Source organism: Taudactylus pleione, unplaced genomic scaffold, assembly GCF_031769625.1.
Source record: "Taudactylus pleione unplaced genomic scaffold, aTauple2 ptg000201l, whole genome shotgun sequence".
Classification (NCBI taxonomy): domain Eukaryota; kingdom Metazoa; phylum Chordata; class Amphibia; order Anura; family Myobatrachidae; genus Taudactylus; species Taudactylus pleione.
The window spans coordinates 47,828,173-47,851,749 of NW_028284603.1; the positions used below are offsets into that span (position 1 = coordinate 47,828,173).

The 23,577-nt window shown below is 43.9% G+C and overlaps 1 pseudogene; it reads right to left on the reverse strand.

Moving 5' to 3' along the window:
• On the reverse strand, positions 1-23,577 carry LOC148518364 (uncharacterized; annotated as a pseudogene).

Consider the following 23,577-nt stretch of genomic DNA (forward strand, 5'->3'; position numbering starts at 1 on the left):
TTACATACATGATTCCTGCCATGGAACAGCTCCAGAACCATTGAAATAGGAGACGTACTGCTCTCTAATTTTCTTTGCACGTCCAACACCAGATGATGGAATTCGTTCTCTGTTCACAGAAGTGAACACAGTGCTACAATCAGGAGTTTGTGATTCATCTGGCTGTGAATACACCGCTGGCTGTTGTCCTAAGTTTTTTCGTCTAAGCATATTGTGAAGAGCACAACATGCAAGTACGATCCAATCTATTTTGTCTATGCGTAAGTTAATGGCAGTGTGGAAAATACGAAACCTGTTTGCCAAAATCCCAAAGGCATTTTCAACGGTGCGTCTGGCTCTTGACAGCCTGTAATTATAAATTCATTTTTCTTTGGCTAATCCCCTCTGGGGGAATGGTTTCATGAGGTGGTCACTCAAAGCAAAGGCCTCATCTGCCACGAACACAAAATTTAGTCCGTATTTACATTGTGATGATGAAGGTAATTTTAATTTATTTGACATTAGTCTGTCATAGAAAACTGTCTGCCGGAAATACCCACCATCAGACGACCTCCCATTCTTGCCCACATCAACGTAAATAAATTCATTGTTGGCATCAACTATTTCCATCATTACAATACTAAAGAAGCCTTTATAATTGTAAAATAAGGATCCACTTTTGCCAGGGGGAGTTATACGAACATGTTTACCGTCTATTGACCCACCACAATTTGGAAAATGCCATCTTCGTTCAAATTCTTTAGCGATTATTTGCCATTCCTCCACCGAAGACGGAAACTGAAATATTAAAACAAAGATAAAATTATTTAATACATATTTATAACGTCAAATTAAATATACCACAACAAGTAAAGAGGGCATACATTTCACAGCATTATTATTGCATTATCAGAAATGCAGATTGTGGATGGTATTTAATTGATTTTGCATCACTTTCACCGTAAAACTCATTGCTGCCAGTAATAAATCAAATAAAAATTTCAGGTTACAATCTTTTCAACAACAACTCCCCTTCTCAGACCTCTCTCGATCAGTGAGTAGCACAGCTCCAGCATATGCTAGCATTACACGACGACGATGCAGATCCATCACCACAGATAATGATCAGCACTTGTTTAATTGGCAAGCCAATAACAAACTGCAGAAAACTAGCAAAGTAACAACGTTCTGCAAGTATACACCTTACAGAACTAGCCACTGAGCATAAATGCAATTTTATGAAATGGCCGACAGCTTTTTATTGACTTTTATAAGCACCACCTACTTTTATTTATATTAAAAATTATATACTCCTTTTAAAGAAATATTGTCCCATTCAAATGGCTTTCAATATCGGTTGACGACATCGTTTATCGTGGATCGTTTATAAAATCGGCCATAATATCGTTCATTAAAAATGAACGAAGTGAACGACATTGTCCACCAGTGAGGACAGGAAATTTCTAAACAATCGTTGATCGTTATCGGTGAATCGCTAGGTCGCCCAGTGTGTATGCACCTTTAGAGTAGCTGTCATTTACCAACCCCCTGGCCCTCCTTCCAAAGTCATTCACAACTTTGCTTCCTGGCTCCCTAACTTTCTCTACTCTGACCTTCCCTCTATTATCCTAGGTGACTTCAATATTCCTATTGAAACCCCCTGCTGAAGCCTCTGCCTCCAAACTCCTTACCCTCACATCTTTATTTGGTCTCTCCCAATGGACCTCCTCACCCTTCCATGTGAGTGGGCATTCGCTTGACCTGGTCTTCACTCACTGTTGTGATATTTCTGATTACTCCAATTCCCCATTACCCCTCTCTGATCATCACCTTCTCTCTTTTAACCTATCCCTCTCTCCTTCCCTTCCTCTACCTCCTAAGGCCACCATCACTAAGCGTAACATTGAGGCTATTGACACCATTTATTTTTCTTCCCAGCTTGACTCACTTCTCTCCCCTATGCTGTCTCTCTACTGCTCTGAACAAGCCATTTCCCTATACAATACCTCCCTTACTTCTGCTCTGGACTCTGTTGCTCCGGCGATCACTATTCACCCTCGCAGATTTGCACCTCAACCCTGGCATTCCAAATGCACCAGATACCTGCAAAAGTGTTCATGAACTGCCAAGCGACAGTGGAGAAGATCATGCTCTAAGGCTGATTTTCAACTTCCTCCTCTGCCAACCCCCTCCTCTCCTCCCCTCCTCACTCTCTGCCCTTGACTTTGCTACCTACTTTACATCTAAAACTGACTTCATACGTCAGGACATCATATCCCACCAGTCCCCCTGCTATCCACCTCTTCCTTTCCCAGATCACCCTTCTCCTTCCATTTTACTGACTCTTACTTTCTTCTCCCCTGTATCTGGAGAGGAAGCCATGTCCCTCATCCGGTCCTCTTCCCCTTCCACCTCCCCCATTGACCCTATCCTGTCAAATTTATGGTAGTTGAAAATGGGTGCAAGCATGATTTAAATTCACTAAAGTGAAGTTTTAAAATTCATAAAAAATGCACCATCAGCAAGCACCTGCAATCAAAGAAACACCTCACCCATACTTGCAGACACCCTAAAAGTATATTTTGCTAGATTAAAAGTTTGTACCCGCACTTTGCACTTTTTCATCCCCATTTTCAAAGTCATTTTTTGGGGTGTTCCTCACTTTTTGGGAGGGACTTTTTGATGCAGTTATGCTTTGGGGTGCTGTCCCAAGGGTGCTGAGTGGTTTTTCTGACGTTTGCACCCCAAAACTGCAATTCTGCACTTTTTTCCACCTGCTATTCACAGGCGAAACTTTTTCGCCTATTACATTGCATTGACTTTCCACATACGCGAAAAGTATTTGGAATCGAATATGGCGAGAAGTTTCTACCTGGTGAAATTACGTCATCCGCGACACTTTTTCGCAAATTCCGACTTTTCGCGGCTAATTGAATACGGGCCTGTGTCAGAAAATAAATGACATTTTAACTTAAATTTCTCTATTATTCATAGTCAGGACACCAACTTTTGGATCCACCCTCGTACATGCCTCTACTGCTTGTGGAACTGCCAGGGCGAGCGGAGAGGTAACAATAAAAGAGCTGGCAGTCTAACATCGCTGGTGAGTGTCTGAGATGTATGAGCCTATGTATTCATAATCACGGCAATTCTCTGGTAGGGTCCCTTACTTCAGAGTTTTTGGCTGCAAGTTAAGACATATGCGGAGGATTTGCTGGTTAATTTCCTGCCACACACGCCTGAGTGGGCCATTTTTGGAATTCTCTAACTCATCACCATATCACCCCTATAAGTAGACGTTTGTTGATGGCTGCTGGGGCTGCGGCTAGCAAGGTCATTCTTTAAATGTGGAATCACTTAGTTTACCCCGCCCTATTCATTTATAAGGCCGAACTATTTTATGTTTTTGCAATGAATTGGATGAAAGTGGTTCTTGACACGGAATCTAAAACGGACCGAATTTTTTATATGTGGGAGAGCTACACCCTATCTTCAGAAATAAAGGATTAAATTCATAGTAGTTTACATTCTACAGCTGGCCACACATCTAAAGATTATCTGTCCAACCAGCCAACTAGTTGATGGTTGGAATGAAAATCTGGAAACGTATGGGAGTAACTGATGATCAGCAATTTGCTCCTAAATGCCAGAAAACAGATGAAAATGGTCGTCAGACAAGTTTGTTAAATGTTTGATCAAGGCCATTTTCCGGTGTTTGGGAGAAAATTGCTGATTGTCATTTGCTCTCATCCCTTGCCAGATTTTCATTCCAACCAATCAACTAGTTGGATGGTTGGATATAAGCTGGTCTAGTGTGTGGCCAGCTTATATCTTGGAATTTGCTCCATGAGGTGGCTGCTGATTTTCCTATCTTGCTCTGATACGGGTCTGTTGCTCTATGTGGCATTGTGGGGGGGGGAGAGGAGATGAAGGACAATATTTTATTTTTGTGTTTGCTTTTAAATAGTCTGTTTAACCAGTGTTCACAAGGTTTACTTTGATTGCTGTATACAGGCCTGATACTCCCGTATTATTTTTGTTTGGTTTTTTGATTTTTTTAGGTGAAATTTTGTACCATTTGTCATCATTACACTTACTGTTTACCATGATTATTGACCACTGGTATTGTATTTTTGTATTATTTTCTTTATTCCTTTTCTTATACACTGGATACTTCAATTAAAAAAAAAATATTTAAAAAAAATAAATAGTCACAGCAGTGCCGCGATTATTAACAGTTTGTCTTGCAACAGACTTTTTAATATTTTACAAAAATGCCCTGGATATGTTCTAATTGTAACTTACAGGTAGTGATAACCGCTGTCCCTGCAAGTTACATCTCTTGGGCCAAATGTAATAGGGTGAGCATTTAGAAAATGTGAGAGTTTAGCTGTAAAACTCTCACACTAATACATTGATCGAGTTGTATTTTCAATACAGGAAACACCTGGATGAGTGTTTAAATCTTGAGAGTTTCTTGAGTCTGAAAAACATGCAAGTTCTGTGACTTTATTACATTGGCTGGGTTTAAAAATGTCAGAGTTTTCTCACACATTTTCAAAAATCTCACCCTATTACATTTGGCCCCTAGTGTCAGATTCCGGAGCTGGGCAGAGGCTGCGGGAGAGGGATCCTAATATCCCTCTCCTGTGAGATTGCCTATAAAAGTTTACAATATCTGATGATGGCGTAAACCTATGGGGCCAAACTCCATAAAGCTACAGAGTTTGGTACATAGGAGTCAGACCATAGGGCCTGATTCAGAGCCGGACGCTCTAACCAGAGCGCTCGCTCTGAATCAGGGCCCTCCTCCATTAAAATGGAGCGTCCTCCTGGACGCTCGTATAGCTGTGGGTCACCACCCACAGCATATACGAGCGTGCAAAAAGATGGTCTCGATGGTCTTGACCATCGCGACCATCGGACTTGCGACAGAAACCCTGCGGTAGGGTTTCCCAGCCACAAGCCCTGGAGTGATTTTAGCTCTATCAGAGCCAAAATCACTCCCACTGACATCACTAGTGATGTCAGTGGGGCCGGCTTCAGACGGTAGGCGTTCCCATGGGAACGCCTCCGTCTGGCAGGCACGCCCCCGGCACACCCACCAAAGGGGCCGTGCTGTCAGTCACCGACAGCACGCCCCCTTTGGTGCGAAACCCGGAGCGACAGCTTGGCTGTCGCAGTCCGGGTCTCGCGCATGCGCACGACGGAGCTCCCTCCATCGTGCGCATGCGCAGTGGGGAACATCGACCCACTTGCGAGCGTACTGCCGCTTGCGAGTGGGTCTGAATGACCCCCATAGTCCCCATTAATACTATAAGAGCAGTTTTCGTCACGAAAAAAATTGTTCTACTTTGCTGCACCTTGGGACAAAAACATGCAGGTACAGAATTAAAATGAGCTCAGTAATATTTTTGGGAGGTACCACAAAATCAATTAAAGCAGCTAGTGGTATGTTCTTATTTTCACCTTTCTGAGAAATACTTTGTACATTTTTACTTACAAAGTAAATTTTACACATGTATATTTATAGGGGATGATGGACAGAAGGCACAAATATCATGGACTGCAAACGGACTTCATCAGGCACTATTTCAGTGTAGATATTCACTGCATTTATAATTTTTGCAGGTTGAAGAACATCATGTATATACTATATATCACTTTGTCAGAGTAATGACAATTAAGCTCCAATATTTACATATTTGAGGGTGTTGTTCCTGAAGCACTTGGAACAAGTTTACATGTTCAATTCCCCATCTTCTCTTTGTTTCAATTCACACAGAACGATCACACAGGATTTTCTTGTAATGTCCTGCACAGTAGTTGGTAAATCAGAGAATCTACTGTAGGATGTCACAATAACTGTCAAACTCATTATCCTGTTTTCAGAGGAAGAGATAAGGAAAAGGTTTTGGGGTTCCTGGATTTCTATAGACATACAGTAAAAAAGATTATGCTCTTAGGGCCTGATTTAGAGCCGCTCGCTGTGACAGAGCGCTCGCTCTGAATCAGGGCCGGGCTTTTTTTTTTTTGGAGCGGCCTCTTGGCCACTCGCATAGCTGTGGGTGACCACCCACAGCTATTGCGAGCGGCCATGATGATGGTCGCGATGGTCAAGACCATCGCGACCATCGGGCTTGCGACAAGACCCTTGTGGTAGGGTCTCCTGGCCGCAAGCCCCAGAGAGATTTCGGCTCTAACAGCCGGAATCTCTCCACTGACATCACTCGTGATGTCAGTGGGGCCGCCCCCAAACGTCAGGCGTTCTCATGGGAACGCCTCTGTTTGGGCAGCCACCCCCCCGGCCCGCCCACCAAAGGGGGAGAGCTGCCACTTAACATCGACAGCTCGCCCCCTTTGGTGCGAGACCCGGAGCGACAGATTGCCTGTCGCTAGCCGGGTCTCGCACATGCGCACGACAGAGCCGGCTCCGTCATGCGCATGCGCTGTGGGCCACCAACAACCCAGTTGCGAGCGCTCAGTGCTTGCGACCGGTTCTGAATCAGGCCCTTAGTGCCTGATTCACTACGGATCACAATATTGTTTACTCACGCAGTTCAACTGCTATAGCAAGTTAATCCACTGCAATCACCATGCAACACAGCACTACATAAGGACTCCCAGTTTACCTTACACACATCCATAATGTTTAGCAGAATAGCGAAACCATCAGTACAATCGAGTACCATCGCAGCCTCATGCACAATTTCAGAAGCTCTGACCTTACTCAGAAATTACTAACAACCACGCACGCTATGAGACCTCACACTGCGTTTGGGATCGCAGTGGATACCTTATGCACGCCCCTGCAATGGCATGCTAATGTAATGGCACGCATGCGTTCTGCCGACCACCCGCCCGTTACCACCCATAAACGGTACTTCCTGTCAGTCACTCTGCGATGGATCTGCGTAGCAATCCCCATCACAGCAGCCGGTCATGCATGCACACTGCGATGCATATGCTTGTGCAGTGCCAAACAATTGGCAGATTGCATGTGTATTCGCAGTTGCGTACGGTAGTGAATCAAGCCCTTAGGGCCTATTTCAGAGATGTAAATTTGCTATTTATGTAGATCTCTGATATTTGCAGATCTGCGCATGTGCGGGTCTGTTTCTGCGATGTCTGTCACAGTGTCCCAAAAGCCACAGCATGATTGACAATGCTGCTAGCATTTGGGGGAAGGGACAGAGTGACTAATCCAGTGGCGTGCGTCCTGAGCCTCACTGGCCCCAGCAGTGATTTGCCCAATCATCCTGAGTAACCTGAGGGTTACTCAGATGTCCGATGGTCACGCAGTTCACTGATGCTGCATCCTCGGATGCAGCAGCGGATCATAGAAGTAGGCTGGAGGCATCTTTTTACACAAGACGTCTCCTGCAGCATTTACATATTGTCGCACAGCCGCTATGTACGAAGACACAGCAGCTGCCACAATAGCGTCCATCTCTTCACAATCTAGTAATAATAAGACATCAATTAAAATAGGATGGCCACACTCTTACCTCCCATTTATTTTCTCGTTCTAACAAGGGAGATAGAGAAGTGGAAAAGAGCATTTTTGTCTCCACACTGCCATGAATCACAGACTTGGGGCCTGATTCAGAGGTGGACACTAATGCTGCCATGACCGCGACTTTTTACACAGCGTGACTACATAACTATGCTAATGCCGCAGCCGATGGAATCTGGGCCTGATTCAGAGCCGCCCGTAAGCGGGCGCTTGTTCGCTCCGAGCGATGTTCGCACATCTGCGCATGCGTATGGGTCGTAATGCGCATGCACCAACCAGTCGGTGCGGTTAGAAATCACGTGTTTGCAAAATTGCGAGTGCCTGCTAATTTGAGTGACAGGATGAGGCGTTTGTGGGTGGAAACAGGGGAAGGTGCTTGAAAACGGGGAGTGGAGATCCGAACGCAGGCGTGCCAAACGGTCAAAATGGGCGTTTTAAGGGTGTGCATAATTAACAAAGCAGCGTCATCGACCACGTCACTTGGTTGTTTCTTAGCCTGAACTGCTCGCATGATTGCCGTAGGAAAATCCAACCACAAGCACTGCGAGCAGTTCAGACGCCTTTCGATGTACTCGATTAATCTAATAAATAGCGGAGATGACGTATGATGCGAGCGGCCAGGGGGCGTCTTTACAAAATAGCGAGCGCATGTTTCATTTGCTCGCTCAGACATAGAGGCGTCAACAGACCGCAAAGAGCGAGCGCTCAATTTAAATAGTCGGCCCCTTTTTCAGAACAAGCGAGCGCAAATAGCGTCCGGCTCTGAATCAGGCCCTCTGTACAGAAACGCTCACCGGCTGCAGCACTAATCCACAGCTTTGTGTAAAAAGTGGCACCATCGAACATTGCACCAGCCCTATGGAGGAGCAGAATGACCATCTGAACGAGGCCGCCGGAATCAGTCCAACTACAGAAAAATTTGCAGTCGCTGACCGCAACACGCCCATGTCTAGCCAGCCAGCCCCCTATTACCACTCAGAATCCCCCATTGAAAATCCATCTCTGTGCTTCCAAATTAGCTCTGTGTCCCACGGCGGTAACCATGGGGATGCATGCACAGTGATACTTGAACGCATGCGCAACACCCTTGATTTGGATGCAGTTAGAATTTGATATCCAGAGACAGACAACCTTTAAGGCTGAGAGGGAGATGTGCTAAAGCCCTGTTTCAGAGGCGCTTGCTATTTGCGAGCGCTCGCTCTGAATCAGGGTGGGCTGTTTTTTTGTTTTCACTGGCCTCCAGGCCGCTCGCTATGCTGTGGGTGACTAGCGGGCGGCCTGGCGATGGTCACGATTATCGCAACCATTGGGCTTGCGACGAGACCCTTGTGGTAGGGTCTCGTCCACCGCAAGCCCCAGTGAACTTCCTGCCCTAATAGAGCAGGAAGTTCACTACTGACATCACTGGTGATGTCAGTAGGGCCGCCCACAAATGGCAGGAATGCCTCCGTTTGTCCAGCCACCCCCCCTGCACGCCTACAAAACGGGGCGAGCTGTCAATCACAATCGATAGCCGCCCCGTCTTGTAGTGAGTCCCGCAGCGAGTGAAAATTCACTCGCTATGGGGCTCGCATGCGCACTGCCCGGCCATCGACCCGCTTGCGAGCGCTATGCGCTCGCAAGCGGGTCTGAATCAGGCCCTAAGTCTTAGAGAGTGTTAAAGTGGAGATTGATAAAGTACCAACTAACCAGCTCCTAACTGTCACTTTACAGTCTGTGTTTGAAAATTACAGTTAGGAGCTGATTGGTTGGTACTTCATCACTCTCCACTGTATCTCTCTCCAAGGCTTAGTACATCTCCCCCATAATAATCTGGAACCCTACATGCATACATACAATACTCAAATTGGGATGCAGTCACCATGTCGACATTTATAAAGTCGACAGTTATGATCTTGACATGGAAAGGGTGCAAGAATAAGAGATCTTTTCCAACATCAAACATCAATATGTTTGCGTAAGATGGAGCCACACATGTGCTCATTGCAGAGCCTTTGGGCTGTAACACATAATGACCATCCAATAAAAAATAATTTCTGGTCAGTATTAACTTGAGAAGATGAATGTACAGTACAATGATATGTCTGGTCCAGTGTACTTTGATTTATTGCATAAAATCTCCTTGTAGACTCCAGTTGGTTATGATGTGGGATGTCGGTGTATAAACTGATTACATCTAATGTACAAAGGAGAAGTGTGTATGGAAATTCCGCTAGAGATTGTAATTTTAGAATCAGACAGGGAGTATCCTCTAGGAATGTATCCTGAGTCTTTACTACCGTTTGAAGAAAACGGTCCTACCAACCATAACACACTGCTCCAAGCATCTAGTTACCATCCGACAGCCCTTATAAGGCATCCCATTCTCGCAACTTTTGAGACTACACAGGATTTGTAATAATCAACAGGATGCTCTATACAAAATGGGTTTGATGCTATTCAAGTTTATTGCCAGGGAATATACTGTAATTCTAGACTTTTATAAGAAGCAAAGGCCGAAGTTTTAGCCATCCCACAAAAGTAGAGATAATAACAACATTATTTGGGTAAACTCATTTACTTCCGCCAGCAGTACAATTCTGAGAGTGGCCAAACAACTCTGGCCCATCATCAGGGAGAATCCAGAGCTTTGCAAACTGAACAATTAATTCACCATGCCATGCTATCAACATGGAAGAAACATCAAAGACCAGGGGTCATGCATGCAGATGTTACCACACACAAAGAACCTGCATCAAGCAATTTTCTGTCTAGAAAACCTGGCAATTATAGGTTACATGAGCTGTAGTCATCTGGAACCAGGGGACTCATGTTCAATTCAAACCCACACTTAGGTAAAATATTTAAAAGTAGGTCCAATTTACTTGCACCAGCAGATGTGGTCTACATTAGCCAAGCAAGTGGTTAATTCCCAAACTCGGTCCTCAAGACAACGTAACGGTGCAGGTTTAAGTATAACCATGCTTGGGCACAGGTGAATTAATTAGTACCTCAGTCTTTTGAATTAACCATCTGTGCTCAGCCATGGCTATCCTTAAAACCTGGACCATTAGGATGCATTGAGGACAGAGTTTGGGAACATCTGGGTTAACTAATTTTTTATATATTTGTATTATGGGCAGAAGTCTTACCAGTTCCTAACATTTATATTCCAGCAGGGGGTCCCCATGCTTGTATCCTCACGTGGGACGCCGTGGCTGCACAATGACATCAAACATATAAACAGTGGGAGGACACATATGAACAATTGCACATACGGAAAAGGACCTTATTAATACAAGGTTTCCTCACATCCCCAGCTCACCCAAGCAGCACAGCATTCAACAACCAGCCTAACTCCACAGAGGGTGACGTATAGATTTATGGAGAGTAACCCCCTCAAAGGGCACACTTACCACCCAGAGTATACCCCGATATCAGATCCACTAATATGACTCCACAGACTGGAGCTGCTGCACCTTAGTTGCACATAAGGAGACGTAGTACTGAACAAACACTACGGATGGAGGCACCCTGAAGGAGCCGTCTAACGTCCCGAGCAACCATTCCCAACCCTAGGGATTTTACATAGTGTTAGTTCACAGACTGGAGCATTATGTCTGCCAGAACAATAAATAGCATACAATATTTCTACTAATATCATTCATTTGTCATTATTAAATTATCATTACTGACTAACACCCACACACAATTCTTTGGCTAACTACCCCAGGTTAGCGCTAAGTACATATTCCCTGCTTACACTTTTATTTTTGGAGACAGGACATCTCCAGTACTAAGCTGCTCCCATACTTGGGATACCCCCTGTTGAGCGCTGATCACAATCTCCATTTATCCCTAGATAGATATAGATAGATAGATAGATAGATAGATAGATAGATAGATAGATAGATAGATAGATAGATAGATAGATAGATAGATCATGGTTGCAGACTTTCTAGCTGGCATCTTCCGGGAGGGAGCAGTCAGATCAGCATGACAGGGGAGCGTGGCTGGCGCAAGGAGGTGGCCAGATTGCTGTCATTTGTGGGTGGGGAAGGGGGCGGGGCCACGTGATCACGTTATTTTGGCCCCGTACCCGCTACACAATGCCGTTATTATAGTTATTGTGTAGCAGGGGACTGGGCCAAAATGACGCAATTCAGCGTGAATCGCGTCACCGCCCCCCTGCGGGGATTTGTCAGGTAATCGCGGAGGGGTGGGGGGTCGGCAGTCGCCGGAAGGCTTGCCTGCCTTTCCGGGGGCCGAGAGCGGCACCCGATATATGGGGGGGGCCCTTGGGCGAATCGGGAGGGTAGGCAAGTATGGGATAGTTAGATAGATAGATAGATAGATAGATAGATAGATAGATAGTTTAAGTTATTTAGCTACAGGAAGCAGATATCAGACATTTGATTCTTGATGATCATGTGAAATGCTATTTTGTTTTTTTACTGTGACTACTTTCCAAGTATAGAAATTGTTCAGAAAGTGACACAGCGCCATCTAGAGGTTTAACCTGAATAATGTCCCATGAAATAAAACATTTATCAGCAGTAGATATTTATTTACTATATAATAGATGGCTTTAGCATTCGTGAGAAATCTTCTGTTTTATATAGCAAAGCCATTTTCTGCAGGGAATTGCATGCAAACTCCTACTCATGATTCCGTTCTCTGTAAATGTCATAGATAATGGGATCATGGGAGGGATATCAGATTAGGTTTTCCCACCTAGTACAGGATGATGAATATGAAAATGTTTGCACTGTGGATAGCATTATGTATATGGTACACTATAATGCCATATGTCTAGAATCAGAAAGAGGGCATATGGACGATGCCCACTGCACATTCTTATCTTATTATTTCTGTTGTTAAAGGGGTTTTCATAATCAGCGTTGCTTATTTATAAGGCACCACAGATTTTGCAGCGCCATACTGTCGTAATTACAAGTGTACAGTCAAAATACATGAATGAAGACAAGCATAATAAAGAAAATTGTAATATCAATACAAGAATAATCAAGGCAGCTAAGACTTTCTGTTGGGGGTTTGGCCATGCCCCCTTGTTCAGCAAGTACAGTACCTATAGTACATACACTAGGGGCATGGTCACGGTATCATGGGGGACATGGATACGCCTCTCCTACACTCGCATGTCCCTATAGTTGCTGGGAAATCAATCCCCCTCCCCCTCTATCTGTGCTACTGAGAATACTACATCAAAACAATACACAAGGACATTTTTGCGCTCTTCTTATTATTAATCTTAGTTGCAAGCATGCTTTTTAAAGACATAAAACATAATTACAATGAAGCATAATAATAAGTACAATATTACAAATAGACAAAGTAGTAAAAACAGATATAGTAAGCAGAATAATGGTATGTGGTGCACGCAGAGGCACTATGACATCTTAATTCAGCATAAAACACAGAAGACGAGGTAGTGATTGGATTTGATGGAGAGTTTAAAGGACTTTAGTTTTGGTGAGAATCTGGCAAGGTAAGGTAAAGAGTTCCAAAGGTGGGAAGCAGCACATAAGAAATCTTATAGGCAGGAATGAGAGGAAGTTATACAATAAGCTTGGAGGATAGATGAAGATCCATTATGGAACAGAGAACTCCAGCAGGGGTATATCTCAAGATGTTGTCAAATGAAGTGTGGGAGGAGAGAAAGAAAAATTTAGTCACAGCTTTCAAGATGGACTGAAGAGAAGGGTGGGTGTAGGGACGCCCGATGAAGTGTTCGAGAAAGAAAAGGACTAGAAGAGAGAGGACCTCAGTATAAGTTGAACACCAAAAGGAAGTGAGGGTAACAGGTGAAATGCATGGGGTATTTGGTGACATAGATAAATTAATTTAAGTGGTTTGTTACTGCTTCCTACCTTATACAGCACATTGCTTATGACAGAGTGTGTGAGCACATGAAAGGAGGTATGGCTGCATTACAATTAGGGGTGAGTGGGTTCGGATTTCTGAAATCCGAACCCCCCTGAGCCCCCCCGATCCGAGTCCGATCCGAGTCAGGCTCAGACTTTTCCCGCCTGACTCGGATTCTGAAATCGAGGCAAAACGTCATCATCCCGCCTTCCGAGTCTCGCGGGTTTTGGATCCTATATAAGGTACCCGCGTTGGCGCCATTTTCTCACTCGGCTGTGGACAGTGACGAGGGAGGGGGGGAGTTAGGGCTGGCTGGGCTGTGTAGTGTAGTGTAGTGTAGTGTAGTGCAGAGTAGTGTTGTGCTGTGCTGTGCTGTGCTGTGCTGCGCTGTGCTGCTGTTGTCCATAGGGGCTGTGTCCACTACTTCAAAGTCCATAGGGGCTGGCTGTGTTGTGCTGTGCTGCTGTTGTTAATAGGGGCTGTGTCCACTACTTCAAAGTCCATAGGGGCTGGCTGGACTGTGTTGTGCAGTCAGTTGTCCATAGGGGCTGTGTCCACTCCAAAGTCCTGTGCAGTGTCCCAGTCCTAAAGAGGTGCTGTAGTGTTGTCCAGGGGGTGCTCTGTCCATCAGGGGTGCTCCCCCCAAGTGCTAAAAAAAAAATATTTTTTCTGTGTTTGTGAATTGTGTGCGCAGTAGCCGCACGTGCATCAACAAAGTAGTGCCAAGCGTGCGCCTGTGTCATAAGTAAAGGGCTGCCTGGCTTGACCGTTAAAGGGTGCTGTAACCCCCAAAGTACACTCCAGTCCAAACCAAATAAAAAAATATTTTCTGTGTTTGTGAATTGTGTGCGCAGTAGCCGCACGTGCATCAACAAAGTAGTGCCAAGCGTGCGCCTGTGTCATAAGTAAAGGGCCGGCTGTCTTGACCGTTAAAGGGTGCTGTAACCCCCAAAGTACACTACAAACCAAATAAAAAAATTTTTTCTGTGTTTGTGAATTGTGTGCGCAGTAGCCGCACGTGCATCATCAAAGTAGTGCCAAGCGTGCGCCTGTGTCATAAATAAAGGGCCGGCTGTCTTGACCGTTAAAGGGTGCTGTAACCCCCAAAGTACACTCCAAACCAAATAAAAAAATATTTTCTGTATTTGTGAATTGTGTGCGCAGTAGCCGCACGTGCATCAACAAAGTAGTGCCAAGCGTGCACCTGTGTCATAAGTAAAGGGCCGGCTGGCTTGACCGTTAAAGGGTGCTGTAACCCCCAAAGTACACTCCAAACCAAATTAAAAAAAAATTTCTGTGTTTGTGAATTGTGTGCACAGTAGCCGCACGTGCATCAACAAAGTAGTGCCAAGCGTGCGCCTGTGTCATAAGTAAAGGGCCATCTGGCTTGACCGTTAAAGGGTGCTGTAACCCCCAAAGTACACTCCTGTCCAAACCAAATAAAAAAATATTTTCTGTGTTTGTGAATTGTGTGCGCAGTAGCCGCACGTGCATCAACAAAGTAGTGCCAAGCGTGCGCCTGTGTCCCATAGGTAAAGGGCCGGCTGGCTCATTTCTTAAAGGGTGGTGTAACCCACAAAGTGCACTAGTCTCCAACAAAAATAAAAAAATATTTTCTGTGTTTGTGTGCGCCTTAGCCGCACGTATATATCAATATAACATAAATGGAGGACCAAACTTTCTCCGATAAAAATAAAATAGGGAAAGATCAAGAACCACTTCCTCCTAGTGCTGAAGCTGCTGCCACTAGTCATGACATAGACGATAACATGCCATCAACGTCGTCTGCCAAGGCCGATGCCCAATGTCATAGTAGAGGGCACATACAATCCCAAATGACAAAGTTCAGGAAAATGACCTTGAAAAAAACATTTAAATCATCTGAAGAGATACGTAAACTTGCCAATAAGCCATTTACGACACGGAGTGGCAAGGAACGGCTAAGGTCTTTCCCTATGTTCATGACTAGTGGTTCAGCTTCACATGATGATGGAAGCCCTCCTCCCGCTAAAAAAATCAAAAGAGTTAAGCTGGCAAAAGCACAGCGAAGAACTGTGCGTTCTAAGAAGATATCACAAATCCCCAAGGAGAGTCCAAGTGTGGTGGCGGTTGCGATGCCTGACCTTCCCAGCACTGGACGGGAAGAGGTGGCTCTTTCCACCATTTGCACGCCCCTTGCAAGTGCTGAAAGGAGCACCCACAGTCCACTTGCTGATATGCAAATTGAAGATGTCACTGTTGAAGTACAACAGGATGAGGATACTGGTGTAGCTGGCGCTGAGGAGGAAGTTGGCGAGGAGGATTCTGATGGTGATGTGGTTTGTTTAAATCAGGCTCCGGGGGAGACAGTTGTTGTCCGTGGGATGAAAAAGCCCATCACGGTCATGCCTGGGCAGAAGACCAAACATTCCACCTCTTTGGTCTGGCAATATTTCTATCCAAATCCGGACAACAACTGTCTTGCCATATGTACCATATGTAAAGGTGAAATAAGTAGGGGTAGGGACGTTAACCACCTAGGAACATCCTCCCTTATACGGCACCTGCAGCGCGTTCATAAAAAGTTACTGTCAAGTTCAGAAACTTTGGCTCAGACCATAAGCAGTCCAGGGTCACCTAAATCCCTTTTTCCTGTTTTATCCAAGGAATCGGTGGATGAGGAAGATGAGGACGACATCTTGCCTCCGTAGAACCAGTTTGTGCAGGGACACATTAATTGCCAGCTTGTTTTGTGGGGGCCCAAACGAACCAATAATTTCAGCCACAGTCATGTGGCAGACCCTGGCGCTGAAATGATTGGATTGTAAAGTGTGCATGTCCTATTTATACAACATAAGGGTGGGTGGGAGGGCCCAAGGACAATTCCATCTTGCACCTCTTTTTTTTCTTTGCAGTATGTACTGTTTGGGGCCTAGTTTTTCAAACTGCCATCCTGTCTGCCACTGCAGTGTCACTCCTAGATGGGCCACGTGTTTGTGCCGCCCACTCGTGTCGCTTAGCATAGTCATCCAGCTACCTCGGTGCAACCTTTTGGCCATAAAAACAATATTGTGAGGTGTGAGGTGTTCAGAATAGACTGGAAATGAGTGGAAATGAAGGTTATTGAGGTTAATAATAGCATAGGAGCAGAAAAACCCACAAATTCTGTGATTTTAGCTGTTTTTATGCTTTTTAAAAAAAAAATACAGATCCAAAACACAAAACCCAGAACCCAAAACACGGAAGGGTGGTTTTGGCAAAACCAATCCAGATCCAAAACACGAAGAAAGATCCAGATCCAAAACCAAAACACAAAACACGAAAAGTGGCCGGTGCACACCCCTAATTACAATGGAAATAAACCTGGCAATTATTAAGTACCAATGTACCCCTAATTTACCCATATAACTCCAATGTATTTCTACAATGTATACTCTGCTATGCAGAACAACAGTCAATGGGTAATATGTCCCAAAATCCAAATGTACCATCAGATAGGACAGTGGTACAAACTACCCCAATTGGGACATTTGGGAGGCATGTTCTGAGCTTTTTAGCCATGTGTTTACATCATTGTGTTTATTTGTATGGCCCAAAACTACTCTTGGGATATGACTGCAGTACTGTGTAGAATCCCTGGGCAATGAAAATACAACTTTGCCTAATGACATACCTACATTGCTAAAGAGCAGTGTATTTACTAAACAATGCACTAGAGTACATACAAGCTTATACAATATACATTGCATCCAGAAAGTATTCACAGCACTTCACTTTTTCCAGATTTTGTTATGTTACAGCCTTATTCCAAAATGGAATATATTCATTTTTGCCCTCAATATTCTACACACAATACCCCATAATGACAAGGTGTAAAAAGTTTTTTTGAGATTTTTGCAAATTTAATAAAAAAAAACCCACTATGAAATCACTAGTACATAAGTATTCACAGCCTTTGCTCAATACTTTGTTGATGCACCTTTGGCAGCAATTACAGCCTCAAGTCTTTTTGAATATGATTCCACATATGATTCCATTTTGGAATAAGGCTGTAAAATAACAAAATGTGGGAAAAGTGAAGCGTTGTGAATTCTTTCCGGATGCACTGTAGATCAAGGTCATCTGAAAATAAAAATATCCCTTTAATGCTTTAATCTCTTTTCTATCTCTATAAATACATATTCAATGATTTAATGAATGCACAGCTATGAGACATTTTTGAAGTCTATAATTATATATGTTTCTGGGTTCATTTATCTTCGCATTTCATCTCATTTTCTCTGATAGTATATAAATGGAATCCAGTTATACAAATAACACACAAAAATGACTTTTCACGTCTTTATTGAACATTCATTGTCCTTAATGGAAAAATGATGTGAACATTTACATTCAGTCACAAAAGCACTATTTCTAGCTATTATGAACTGTTCAGGTTGGCTACAACATTTTAATTGGGTTAAGGTATCAATTTGAGTCTTCAAAAAACCAATGTTTAATCAGCTTTATCTCTGTTGTAAATGTACTTCTGTGCTTGCAATCATTCTCATGCTGCATGGACCATATTCTGTTAATCTTCAGGTCACAAATAGATGCCCTGACATTCTACTGTGCAATTTGCTGGTACAATTTAGAATTCATCATTCCTTCATCGACTGTGATTTCTTCAGGTCAGGAGGCTGCCAAGAATAAAGGATTGTATGCTTTGATCTTTGAAGTGGTTTTTGTGGTACAACTACTCCTGGGAAACATAAGGACGGTGTTACATTTTCTCTGGCAATGGCCCCTCATCTCGTCCCCGGACCTGTGGATTTTTGTACACAGCCCCATTGCTCTGCAAACAAAAATCTGCTAGTCCACAGCTACCGTACGTGCGGCATATAGTCACTATTATTCAAGCCACGAGCCAACTCGCTGCTTATTGAATGGACCCCATGATATAGGTTGAGCAAGTATGTACAGGCTGCAATTCTTTACAACAGAATAACCATGTTATATTATCTTACCTTACAGGCTACGATCTCACAATGTTTCCTTAATAATTTACATAGAACACTCGAGGATAAGTGGAAAATGTACTCAGAGGCAGCTTTTACAAGCCACCACTTCTCCCCATATTTAACCCGGAAATTGAAAATGGCAATGATATTATTATTAATAATACTTTTTATTTATAGGGCACCACATGTGGTCTGCAGCACCGTACAGAGGGCAACAATAAGACAGTACATGGTAAACCAGGGATGTCAAACACTTGGCCCGCGGGCCGCATGCGGCTCAAATAAGCTATTTATGTGGTCCAACCTTGTGGGCCCAAATACATATATTATGTGGCCCAGCCACCCCTGCCATGATCGGAGCTCAGCTGGAATGCTGTGCTGGAACGCTGGTCTCTGAAGCGATCAGAGAAGCCTCTGATCGCTTCAGATGCCAGCGTTCCCAGAGATGCAGTTTGCGGGTGCGCGGGTGATGTCATGACGTCACCCGTGTCACCAGCTATGTGAGCGGCCTGTCCTGCTGGATGTAGTTAGATCCAGTGAGCGGCAGGTGTTTACGCGGGAGCGGTGCCCAGCGGCCAGCGTGAGGAGAGGTAAGTAAAATAGAGGTAAGTGGGATCTGTTCTATACTGGGAGGGGGCACAAAATAAGGGGCATTACTGGGGGCACAAAATAAAGGACATTACTGGGGCTGTGCATAAAGGGGCATTACTGGGGGCTTTGTATAAGGGGCATTAATGGGGACACTAATAAGGGCATTACTGGGGGCTCTGCATAAAGGGGCATTACTGGGGCTGTGCATAAAGGGGCATTACTGGGGGCACTACTAAGGGCATTACTGGGGGCTCTGCATAAAGGGGCATTACAGGGGGCTCTGCATAAGGGGCATTACTGGGGGCTCTGCATAAGGGGCATTACTGGGGTCTCTGCATAAAGAGGCATTACTGGGGGCTCTGCATAAGGGGTATTAATGGGGGCACTACTAAGGGAATTACTGGGGGCTCTGCATAAAGGGGCATAACTGGGGCACAACTTAAGGGGCATTACTGGGGGCTCTGCATAAGAGGCATTACTAGGTGTACTGCATAAAAGGGCATTACTGGGGGCTCTGCATAAGGGGCATTACTTAGGGCACAACAACATAAGGGGGATTACTGGGGTCTCTGCATAAGGGGCACTACTAAGGACATTACTGAGGGCACAACATAAGGGGCATTACTGGGGCACTGCATACTGGGCACTTCTAGGGCACTGCATAAGGGGCACAAATTCAGGGGGCATTGCAAAAGGGGCTGTAATATAGGGTAGAATTGCAAAAGGGGCACTACTACAGGGGGCTTTGCATTGGTTTTTATTAATAATAAACCTTTCAAAATTGCATGTAAGACTTTTTTTTTGTTACGGCCCACTCACTCGTAGAAAATTTGAAAATTTGGCCCGGTTGGTATTTTGAGTTTGACATGCCTGCGGTAAACAGTACAAAACAGTAAACAGTACATTACAGTGACAGCAAATACTAAATAGCACTAGCTTACAATCTAAAGGCGAGACAAACAGAAGATACAGGGAGTGAGCCAGTGTAAGGAGAGCTGTGAGCAGGAAGTGAGAGCGGTAGAGATGGAGGAGTCAGGAAAGCGAGGTAGGCGATTTGCTGACCAGGTTAGGTGGTGGACTGATATGCTAGAATGAACAGGTGGGTTTTCAGCACTAGTTTGAAGCTATGCAGGCTAGGGGATAGTCTAATAGAACAAGGGAAATTGTAACATTTGTAGGGGTCAGCAGGGGACAAATCTTGGATTCGGGAGTAAGAGGAGGTAACCAGAGTGAAAGAGAGATGACGGTCATTGGTCATCATGAGCGGGCAGGAGAGAATATGTATGGAGATGAGGTGAGCGGAGGGGAGTTAGAAGGTTTCTGTAGGGGAAGGGCAGTCAATACAGGGCTTGGCAGAGAGGGGAGGCAGATGTGGAACGGTGTGAGTGGAAAAAAAGCTGTAATGTTGAGAACAGATGGAAGGGGAGCAAGATGGGAGTGGGTGAGGCCAGTGTGGAGAAGGTTGCAGTAGTCGAGATGAGAAATGATCAGTGAGTGGTACCCTGTGGGAGGAAGGATCTGATGTGGCCGATGTTGCAGAGCTGGAAATGACAATATCGGGCAAGGGAATGAATGTGGGGGCCAAAGTAGAGGGAGGAGCTTGAGTGGAGCGGAGTTGGTTAACAAAGGAGATAATGGTGTTGTAGACAGTGATAGGGAAGTTGAGAAGAGAAGAGACTAGAGATGGAGGGAAGACAATGAGTTCAGTTTTGGCCTTGATTTTGAGAAAGCGCGTGGACATCCAGGAGGAGGTGGCAGAGAGGAACTGGAAACCTGATCGAGAAGGGAAGAGAAGGGATCAGGAGAGGAGAGGTAGAGTTGAGTGTCCTCAGTCTAGAGGTGGTTACTGGAGGCTAAAGGAGATGATTAGTTCACCCAACAAGAAGGTGTGCAGAGAAAATAGCAGGGGGCCAAAATGGAACCCTGTGGGACGCCCACTGGAAGGATGGATGGGGAAGGGTGGTGTGAAGCCAGAGGTACAGTAGAAACGGATAAGGAGCTGTAAGAGCAAAACACACAATTTTTGCTTTTAATATTATTGCCATTTTAAATTTCAAGGTTATACTAGCTGAGAAGTGACGGCTTGCAGAAACTGTGCCTTTATAAATTACAAATATTCCATGAAACATTTGTAAAATTGTGTTCATCTTTAACAAGGTGAACACAATTTTACCTCTTTACTGGCTACCAATTGCGAGGTCCTGGAATAGATAAACTATCAGTGTTATGAATGGTAACATTTTCATCCGTATTTACCCAAATTACATCCTTTTTGTAATAAAGTATGCTGTATTTTAATAACATTTATTTAATACCAGTTTACAGTATATTGCCTTTCTTTTCTGTGGCTATGTTCGGATAATTGTGTAATTTATTAGAAAGTTGTCAACAGTTGTTGTAGAAGAAATAGGTTACAGCACTGTTAATAATAAACGTTGCCCCACAGGGTGTCTGAACTGACTCATCCCATAAATCATCTAATACAGTAGATTTATCAAAGACAGTTATTTACGTTTCACAATGACATAAATCTTCTTATCACTGTCATGGCTTGTATAAAGGCTTTCTGCTGTAATCTTTTCCATCAAATTTGTGCTATTCTAATGCACAAAGCTAGAGAACATAGGCTAGTTAGTGAGTTATACAGAGAACAGTAATTACTATACTAAATCCTTTTCAGGTAACAAGGGTAAAAACAGTTTATTGCGCATTTAATTCAAATCAATCTAGTGATCTGATACATGCATTTTATAGGCATTTTTATTTTTTTAGGTATTGAATTCTTTATATTATATTAGATAAAACAATGAGTTGCTCACACCATCCATAGTACTTCAATTAAAATGTTACTTTTTGGCTTAATTTGCCCATGAATCTTTGCTTTACTCCGATATGGATAATTGAATTGACATATTTAAAGGAAAGTCATTTTGCAATCATGCAATGTAATAATGTAATGTACTATTAGAATATATCTCACATGGCTTTGGAAAGAGCAATGAAGAATCTCTTCGGGGATGCAAACCCTTAAAAATGTTTTTACTGAAAACTTTATAGAAAGTTATTGACATACATTTTGTTACTGACACATTGTTCTCCAAAAGTGAAAGATAGAATTTAAAGGAAGTTAGAAATATCTATACGTGGTTTACTAGTGATAGATAAATCTCAATTTATTACTGACACCCAGTTCTTTCTTACTGACGTATGAAAATATCACTATGATTCTAGGTAAGTTTACTGATGGTTGACACCATGCATCTGTTTCCTTACTGTTTTCTTGGTGAGCCATGTCCTTGTGATTACCTTACCTTGAGCAGCTTACTGTAGGTCTTATCTTCTCCAGGCTATTATACTGTACATGGGAGTGAAAACTCTAGTGTGGTAAGTATCTACTGGATCCTACCCAGTTCTGAAATAAAATGGGTGTTAACTGAGAAGAAGAGCTTGCACTCAGCAATTTAGTAAATATAGAGTATGAACCATCTCAATGTCCACATTTACATTTCTAATGATGTACAGTAAGTACATAGTTGCCAACTCTCCCAGAGGGCGGAATTCAATTGTTTCACCCGACAGGAGCTATTCAATTGTTGCTCCTGTCGGGCATGATCAGCTGCCAGCACACCATTTCAGCTCGCACCCCTCGGGGGGTCCAAGCTGAAATGGGCAAAAAGTGACCTGTTTGGCGCCCAAACAGCACTTCGATCAGCGTGAAAATGGGTATCAATTGAAAAGCACTGCGCGATCTCCTTTCACCTTTTAGACGGGAGATCGGGAGCGCTTAAACAATTGAATACCGCGCAGACTGTACATAAAACTCTTCTTGCAAGGTGGGAAGGGTTGTGGCATGATTAAACACACATTCTCAGCAAGCATCACTCACCCCAGTTTGTCAGGGGTGTGACAGTGTCATCATACAAATGGTATTACCCTCTTGATGAAGTGAATAGCGTGATTAAGCTTTAACCATCTCTCGTCTTTTCATACCTGTCCTCACCATCTCTCGTCTTTTCATACCTTTCCTCACCATCTCACATCTTTTCATATCTGTCCTCAACATCTCACGTCTTTTCATACTTGTCCTTACCATCTCACATCTTTTCATACCTGTCCTCACCATCTCACATTTTTTCATGCCTGTCCTCACCATCTCTTGTCTTTTCATATCTGTCTTCACCATCTCACGTCTTTTCATACCTTTCCTCACCATCTCACATCTTTACATACCTGTCCTCAACATCTCTCATCTATTCATAGCTGTCCTCACATCTCTCATCTTTTCATATCTGTCCTCACCATCTCACGTCTTTTCATACCTGTCCTCACCATCTCATGTATTTTCATACCTGCCCTCACCATCTCATGTCTTTTCATACCTGTCCTCACCATCTCACGTCTTTTCAAACCTGTCCTCACCATATCACGTCTCTTCATATCTGTCCTCACCATCTCACGTCTTTTCATATCTGTCCTAACCATCTCACGTCTTTTCATACCTGCCCTCACCATCTCATGTCTTTTCATACCTGTCCTCACCAACTCACGTCTTTTCAAACCTGTCCTCACCATCTCACGTCTTTTCATACCTGTCCTCACCATCTCATGTCTCTTCATATCTGTCCTCACCATCTCACGTCTGTTCAT